Source organism: Nomia melanderi, unplaced genomic scaffold (assembly GCF_051020985.1).
Source record: "Nomia melanderi isolate GNS246 unplaced genomic scaffold, iyNomMela1 scaffold0913, whole genome shotgun sequence".
Taxonomy (NCBI): domain Eukaryota; kingdom Metazoa; phylum Arthropoda; class Insecta; order Hymenoptera; family Halictidae; genus Nomia; species Nomia melanderi.
In genome coordinates, this window is record NW_027476027.1 from 7,501 (window position 1) to 15,000 (window position 7,500).

At 50.3% G+C, this 7,500-nt stretch overlaps 1 non-coding gene across 1 annotated transcript; it reads left to right on the forward strand.

The window, feature by feature from the left end:
• The first annotated feature begins 6,466 nt into the window (after positions 1-6,466).
• LOC143176855 (5.8S ribosomal RNA) lies at positions 6,467-6,621 on the forward strand. The gene has a single exon (XR_013001357.1). It is a non-coding gene; the product is annotated as a 5.8S ribosomal RNA (ribosomal RNA).
• The last annotated feature ends 879 nt before the right edge of the window (positions 6,622-7,500 follow it).

A 7,500-nucleotide genomic window follows, 5' to 3' on the forward strand; every position in this document is an offset into this window, starting at 1 on the left:
GCACACACTCGATACACAAGAGAAATAATATTATATATACAGAGGAGGAAGGAGCGATAAACGTGCAACAACGCTTCCTCGTGAAAAATACTTGAACGATCATGCACAGAGAGGTATCTCGATACCTGCTCTGCTGTATGACTAGACGGCTTACGCGCGGAGAGTTCATCTCCCGTCCGTCGGAAATTTCGAACGGCTTACGCGCGGAGAAATACACTTCTCCCGTCCGTCGAAATTTTTTTTTTTTACTTTGAACAAGGCGCATAGAGCCCGCCGAACCACGATTTCCGTGCGTCTTACATCTTTCGACGATGGGACGATCCACGCGAAGAGTTGTTTCGTGCTCGCGCGAGGTGCGATAGCGTCGATTCGCTTTTCTGTACGGGGAGAAATAGAACGATGAGTTGACTTATCGGGTCTTCGTTGGAATTACCGTCGCTGGCATTGTAAACTCCAGATGACCTTGTGATTCCTTCGTCGGGCACTGGTAAAGGGTGGCGATGATTCGTTCTATAATAGAAATACCCGTCGTAGCGATTCGGCCGAGACACCCGCCACGAAACACTCTCTCGTCGTGGAATCCCCGCGTCGGAGAGTAAAACGCGCGAAGGCTTACTATGAGAGAAGAAATAGTATATGCCGGTGGTTCGCGTGTGTAGGCTCTATACGAAATTGCGATTCAAGAGAGTAGGAAAAGACGCGATGAACCACGATTTCCGTGCGTCTTACGTCTCTCGACGATGGGACGATCCACGCGAAGAGTTGTTACGTGCTCGCGCGAGGTGCGATAGCGTCGATTCGCTTTTCTGTACGGGGAGAAATAGAACGATGAGCTGACTTATCGGGTCTTCGTTGGAATTACCGTCGCTGGCATTGTAAACTCCAGATGACCTTGTGATTCCTTCGTCGGGCACTGGTAAAGGGTGGCGATGATTCGTTCTATAATAGAAATACCCGTCGTAGCGTTTCGGCCTAGTCACCCGCCACGAAACACTCTCTCGTCGTGGAATCCCCGCGTCGGAGAGTAAAACGCCGAAGGCTTACTTATGAAACTTACGTCTCTCGACGATGGGACGATCCACGCGAAGAGTTGTTACGTGCACGCGTATGGTGCGATTGCGTCGATTCGCTTTTCTGTACGGGGAGCAATAGAACGTTGAGTTGACTTATCGGGTCTTCGTTGGAATTACCGTCGCTGGCATTGTAAACTCCAGATGACCTTGTGATTCCTTCGTCGGGCACTGGTAAAGGGTGGCGATGATGCGTTCTATAATAGAAATACCCGTCGTAGCGTTTCTTCCGAGTCAACCCGCTCACGAAACACTCTCTCGTCGTGGAATCCCCGCGTCGGAGAGTAAAACGCGAATTCATAGTATGGAAACTTACGTCTCTCGACGATGGGACGATCCACGCGAAGAGTTGTTACGTGCACGCGTATGGTGCGATTGCGTCGATTCGCTTTTCTGTACGGGGAGTAATAGAACGTTGAGTTGACTTATCGGGTCTTCGTTGGAATTACCGTCGCTGGCATTGTAAACTCCAGATGACCTTGTGATTCCTTCGTCGGGCACTGGTAAAGGGTGGCGATGATGCGTTCTATAATAGAAATACCCGTCGTAGCGTTTCTTCCGAGTCAACCCGCTCACGAAACTCTCTCTCGTCGTGGAATCCCCGCGTCGGAGAGTAAAACGCGAATTCATACTATGAAAACTTACGTCTCTCGACGATGGGACGATCCACGCGAAGAGTTGTTTACGTGCACGCGTATGGTGCGATTGCGTCGATTCGCTTTTCTGTACGGGGAGAAATAGAACGTTGAGTTGACTTATCGGGTCTTCGTTGGAATTACCGTCGCTGGCATTGTAAACTCCAGATGACCTTGTGATTCCTTCGTCGGGCACTGGTAAAGGGTGGCGATGATGCGTTCTATAATAGAAATACCCGTCGTAGCGTTTCTTCCGAGTCAACCCGCTCACGAAACTCTCTCTCTCGTCGTGGAATCCCCGCGTCGGAGAGTAAAACGCCGAAGGCTTACTATGAAACTTACGTCTCTCGACGATGGGACGATCCACGCGAAGAGTTGTTACGTGCACGCGTATGGTGCGATTGCGTCGATTCGCTTTTCTGTACGGGGAGTAATAGAACGTTGAGTTGACTTATCGGGTCTTCGTTGGAATTACCGTCGCTGGCATTGTAAACTCCAGATGACCTTGTGATTCCTTCGTCGGGCACTGGTAAAGGGTGGCGATGATTCGTTCTATAATAGAAATACCCGTCGTAGCGTTTCTTCCGAGTCAACCCGCTCACGAAACTCTCTCTCGTCGTGGAATCCCCGCGTCGGAGAGTAAAACGCGAATTCATAGTATGGAAACTTACGTCTCTCGACGATGGGACGATCCACGCGAAGAGTTGTTACGTGCACGCGTATGGTGCGATTGCGTCGATTCGCTTTTCTGTACGGGGAGCAATAGAACGTTGAGTTGACTTATCGGGTCTTCGTTGGAATTACCGTCGCTGGCATTGTAAACTCCAGATGACCTTGTGATTCCTTCGTCGGGCACTGGTAAAGGGTGGCGATGATTCGTTCTATAATAGAAATACCCGTCGTAGCGTTTCTTCCGAGTCAACCCGCTCACGAAACTCTCTCTCGTCGTGGAATCCCCGCGTCGGAGAGTAAAACGCGAATTCATACTATGAAAACTTACGTCTCTCGACGATGGGACGATCCACGCGAAGAGTTGTTTACGTGCACGCGTATGGTGCGATTGCGTCGATTCGCTTTTCTGTACGGGGAGAAATAGAACGTTGAGTTGACTTATCGGGTCTTCGTTGGAATTACCGTCGCTGGCATTGTAAACTCCAGATGACCTTGTGATTCCTTCGTCGGGCACTGGTAAAGGGTGGCGATGATGCGTTCTACAATAGAAATACCCGTCGTAGCGTTTCTTCCGAGTCAACCCGCTCACGAAACTCTCTCTCGTCGTGGAATCCCCGCGTCGGAGGGTAAAACGCGATATATAATAGTATATGCCAGTGGTTCGCGCGCGTCGTCTCTGAGATACGCGGTCGACAGAGTTCCGAAAACACGTGATGTGCCACGATTTCCGTGCGTCTTACATCTTTCGACGATGGGACGATCCACGCGAAGAGAACGTTCGTGCTTGCGTGAGGTGCAACAGCGTCGATTCGCTTTTCTGTACGGGGAGAAATAGAACGTTGAGTTGACTTATCGGGTCTTCGTTGGAATTACCGTCGCTGGCATTGTAAACTCCAGATGACCTTGTGATTCCTTCGTCGGGCACTGGTAAAGGGTGGCGATGATTCGTTCTATAATAGTAATACCCGTCGTAGCGTTTCGACCGATGTCACCCGCCACGAAAGTCTCTCTCGACGTGGAAACCCCGCGCCGAAGAGTAAACGCGAAGGCTTACCATACGAAAGAAAACGGTATTATACGCCTGTGGTATGTGCGTCTCGGCTCTGTGATACGCGATCGGCAGAGTTACAAAAAAACGTTGATGGGCCACGATTTCCGTGCGTCTTACATCTTTCGACGATGGGACGATCCACGCGAAGAGTAGTTACGTGCTCGCGCGAGGTGCGATAGCGTCGATTCGCTTTTCTGTACGGGGAGAAATAGAACGATGAGTTGACTTATCGGGTCTTCGTTGGAATTACCGTCGCTGGCATTGTAAACTCCAGATGACCTTGTGATTCCTTCGTCGGGCACTGGTAAAGGGTGGCGATGATTCGTTCTATAATAGAAATACCCGTCGTAGCGATTCGGCCGAGTCACCCGCCACGAAACTCTCTCTCGTCGTGGAATCCCCATGTCGGAGAGTAAAACGCGAAGGCTAACTATATAAGAAATATATAGTATTATTTATGCCTGTGGTTCTCCGTTTGCCCTACTCTCAGATACGCGACTCGGAGAGTTACGAATAATCGTGATGGACCACGATTTCTGTACGTCTTACATCTTTCGACGATGGGACGATCCACGCGAAGAGATCATTCCTGCTTGCGTGAGGTGCGATAGCGCCGATTCGCTTTTCTGTACGGGGAGAAATAGAACGATGAGTTGACTTATCGGGTCTTCGTTGGAATTACCGTCGCTGGCATTGTAAACTCCAGATGACCTTGTGATTCCTTCGTCGGGCACTGGTAAAGGGTGGCGATGATTCGTTCTATAATAGAAATACCCGTCGTAGCGATTCGGCCGTGTCACCCGCCACGAAAATCTCTCTCGTCGTGGAATCCCCGCGTCGTAGAGTAAACGCGAAGGCTTGCTATAGAAGACTATAGTTTATACGCCTGTGGTTCACCGGTTGCCTGCTCTCCGGGGTACGCGATCGCGCAGGAGTTACGGAAGAACTTGATGGGCCACGATCTCCAAGCGGCTATATCTTTCGACGATGGGACGATTCACGCGAAGAGAACGTTCGTGCATGCGTGAGGTGCGATAGCGTTGATTCGCTTGTCTGTACGGGGAGAAATAGAACGATGAGTTGACTTATCGGGTCTTCGTTGGAATTACCGTCGCTGGCATTGTAAACTCCAGATGACCTTGTGATTCCTTCGTCGGGCACTGGTAAAGGGTGGCGATGATTCGTTCTATAATAGAAATACCCGTCGTAGCGTTTCGACCGATGTCACCCGCCACGAAATTCTCTCTCGTCGTGGAATCCCCGCGTCGGAGAGTAACCGCCGAAGGCTTGCTATAGAAGACTATAGTTTATACGCCTGTGGTTCACCGGTTGCCGGCTCTCCGGGGCACGCGATCGCGCGAAGGTTACGGAGGGACGTGAAGCGCCCGAGCAATGAAACGTCCGCAGGAGGAAACGAGCAACCGCCGAACATTGTTTCGCGACGTTTCCATAATGTATTGTCGTTTCGCTCGCATCCCGCTTCTTTCCCCTAGTTTCCTCGACGCGTAGTTTCGCAGCCTTAGTGGACGAATCATTCTCGATTCGAGGAAAGATATGCAGTGGGGCGTGCAATGAGCCCGCCAGAGACCACGATCTCCAATGCGTCTTTACATCTTTGGACGATGGGACGATCCACGCGAAGAGAACGTTCGTGCTTGCGCGAGGTGCATTAGCGTCGATTCGCTTTTCTGTACGGGGAGAAATAGAACGATGAGTTGACTTATCGGGTCTTCGTTGGAATTACCGTCGCTGGCATTGTAAACTCCAGATGACCTTGTGATTCCTTCGTCGGGCACTGGTAAAGGGTGGCGATGATTCGTTCTATAATAGAAATACCCGTCGTAGCGATTCGGCCGAGTCACCCGCCACGAAACTGTCTCTCTTTCGTCGTGGAAACCCCGCGTCGGAGAGTAAAACGCGCGAAGGCTGTGACTGTAACATATATATATATATATACACAGTATACAATGCCTGTGGTTTTTGCGCGTGTCGGCTCTTCGGTATACGCGATCGGCCAGAGTTACGGAGGGACGGTGAAGCGCACGAGAAATTGAAACGGCCGCACGATTGGAACCGAGCAACCGTCGAACATTGTTTCGCGACGTTTCCATAATGCGTTTTCGTTTCGCTCGCATACCGCTTCTTTTCCCCTAGTCTCTGAGACGCGTTTTCGAGCCGTTCTTCTACTATCGATTCTCGTAGAGAGAAGGGACCGGGTAGTCTGGAAGTGGAACCCGCATCTTGCGTGTACCGTACACGGAATTGAGAGGACCGGCCGTGAAGCTCGTTTTAAAGCCGTGCGTCTGACACCCAACTCTTGCGCGCCAATTTCGCGGCAAGAGATAATATGGGACGAATGACCGGCAAAGAGCCAGCTGTGAAGTCTGTTTTTTTAATCGAATCCGTGGACGTGTGTATGCCGTAGCGTCGCTCGTCGTGTTCGTTCATGGTCGTTCCGAGAGAAAGAACGAAAGCGGTAACGAAGGGACCGGCCGTGAAGCTCGTTTTAAAGCCGCGCGTCTGACACCCAACTCTTGCGCGCCAATTTCGCGGCAAGAGATAACATGGGACGAATGACCGGCAAAGAGCCAGCTGTGAAGTCTTTTTTCATTATTTGCTTTCAATCGATCGATCGGTACGATTCGTGCAACGTTTCGCGCGATGCGACGCGAAAACATGCGCGCAACAATAGATGCGTCTGATCGGAAGAACGCGAGGGTCGACTGCACGCGATGGATTCAGTATCGGGTAGGATACAAAATATATCCCCGTCGTTTCCACGCGTGCGAGTCTTCTGCGTCTTTCGCGGGTTTTTGAATGCACTATACGCCCGGAACGTCGAGAAATATATACATATTACTTGAACGTTTTTCGTCTCGAAAGGCTTCGGTGTCGTCTCCAAGGCGACGCCTGAATCTCCTTCGCGCGCTGGTCGGAGATTCAGGTATCAACTTTTATCTTCTCTTTGAAAGAAGAGAGATATTAGGTCGAACAAGTGAGAATAAAATTATATATGTGAAATATAAAATTTATACGATTACCCTGAACGGTGGATCACTTGGCTCGTGGGTCGATGAAGAACGCAGCTAATTGCGCGTCAACGTGTGAACTGCAGGACACATGAACATCGACATTTCGAACGCACATTGCGGTCCACGGATACAATTCCTGGACCACGCCTGGCTGAGGGTCGTTTACGTACCATACACTGCTTGCGTAGCTCTGTCAAATCCCCGCCGTCGTTCACCTCTTCGGATCGAACGTTTTTTTACCGAAGGGCGCAAAGAACGTCTCTGAGTCGGGTTAAGAGAAGGATGCTACGTACGAGCGAACGATGGGTGTCTCGTCGGCGTTTGTCGCGGACACGCGAAAATTCTGTGAATTTCACGGACAGTGTACGTTCTAGTTGTTGCAAAACGATCGGAATCGTTTGTATGGACTCGCGTGAGTGTTCGCGGCGTCGTGCGTCGTTCAATTACGACCGCCCGCGGATACCGCTCCACTGCGATATGGATCTGAGCGACAACTTTTTCGGCTGTTCGTGAGATGAACGGTTTCGTGTGTTTAGAAAAATTTTTTTTCCCGCGCTCCCGACGTCACCTGAAATGATGCGTCAGAGGTGAAAGAAAATATTAAGAAGTCGAGAGAGAGAGACTACACACGTTTTATTCATATTTTGTATACCGTGCGTGAGACGGATGTGCACGACACGTCGTATGTCGGTATATTACCGACTGGCCCCAGGGAGATTGTTTTCTTCCTCTCTTACGAATGAGATGTACGTTTCGGAGGATCGTCGTTACCGAAACACACGGCAAAACGAGACTTCTCGCAGCAGAACCTTTATACACAATACACATCGACTCTTTTTACCCCGAGAGAGAGAGAAAAGGTGTATTTCTTTTTTTTATTTTTCGAATTCGACGCACGAACGCTTTGACGACTGGAGAAAAACACGGTGTGTGTTAAAATCGTGCGGGACGAGCATGCGTATTCGTAACGGGTCGAATAGTTCTTATTCCCCGTCGTCGCGTGTCCTCGCTGGACCACCACCGTGCGCTTCCGCCACGTT